Raw genomic sequence first — 1,352 nt, 5'->3', positions numbered from 1 at the left:
TGATTCTCAGCTGAGAGATCCTTTTAAGGGTTATTTTCAGTACGATCACTGTTAGGTGTGCAAACACTTGCACTCGATTCTCAAGATAAACCCAGCTATTTGAGAGAGGAATCCAGAGGGTCAAAACCGTTTTGCCCGGTTGTGGTCTGCCGGAGTTCTTTGCAGGAGATGAATGCTTTATCATTTTTCTGGGTTGTTGTTGGTTATAGCTGTGTTGGTCTAAGGACATAGGCAGCCAAGATTCTTTGGGTAAATGTGATGTATTTTATTAGACCAACTGAATAGTTGGAAAAATTGTTCTTTGCAAGCTTTTGGGCACAATCACCCTTCGTCAGGCATAGGGAGAGTGCATATTGGCTTCTGTTCAATCCAGGATAATGCAAAACACCACCAGACTCTCTGTATGGCTGAAGAAGGGTGTTTGTGCCCAAAGGCTTGCAAAGAACATTTTTTCCAACTATTGAGTTAGTTTAATAAAAAATATCAGACCTCGTGGTAGAGGTGATATCTTTTATTAGACAAACTAGATGCTTGCAAAAAAAATGCTCCGATTGCAAGCTTTAAGGCACAAGCGCCCTTCTTCAGGCATAGGAAAAAAGATTGGAAAAGTTATCCTAGGTAGAAATAACAGAAACTTATGTGTGTGTGGGGGGGGTGAAACTTTAATTTCTACCCAGAACTTTCCCAATCTTTTCCCCTATGCCTGAACAAGGGTGCTTGTGCCTGAAAGCTTGCAATTAAAGATTTTTTTTTTGCAAACATCTAGCTGGTTTAATAAAAGATATCGCCTCTACTGTGAGTCCTGATTCTTTTTGCCTCTAGTCTAGACTCTAGACCAATATGGCTACGATCTGGATACCTAATAAAAGATATAGGCAGACAAGGGTCTTTGGGTAAATCTAGTACCTTTTATTAGACCAATTCAAATAGTTGGAAACATTCTTCCTAGCAAGTTTTTGGGCACAAACACCCTTCATCAGGCAACTTACACCCCTAATAAAAGATACCAAAGAATCTTGTCTGCCTTATTATTTTTCTGTAGTTGTTATTATTCTTTTTTTTAATGAGGTGCCACTACCTTCAGAAAAATGATTGAGGGGATGGATGCGTTGAGCCTATAAAGAAATGCAGAGATCTAGAACTCCTGGTTCAGAGATGATATCTTTTATTAGACCAACTGAGAAATTGCAAAAAAAAAACTTTTTTTTTTCCTGCAGGGGTGTAGGTTGTAGCCATGTTGGTTTAAGGACATAGGCAGACAAGGTTCTTTGGGTGAATCTGACATCTTTTATTAGACCAACTTAAATAGTTGGAAAAAAAAACTTGTGAAAGCTTGCCAACATTCCCCCCCC

The sequence above is a fragment of the Gavialis gangeticus genome, unplaced genomic scaffold (genome assembly GCF_001723915.1).
Source record: "Gavialis gangeticus isolate Ggan-Ray unplaced genomic scaffold, GavGan_comp1, whole genome shotgun sequence".
NCBI classification, from domain to species: domain Eukaryota; kingdom Metazoa; phylum Chordata; order Crocodylia; family Gavialidae; genus Gavialis; species Gavialis gangeticus.
The sequence above is the reverse complement of the archived record's forward strand: the minus strand, read 5'-3'. Positions refer to the sequence as shown.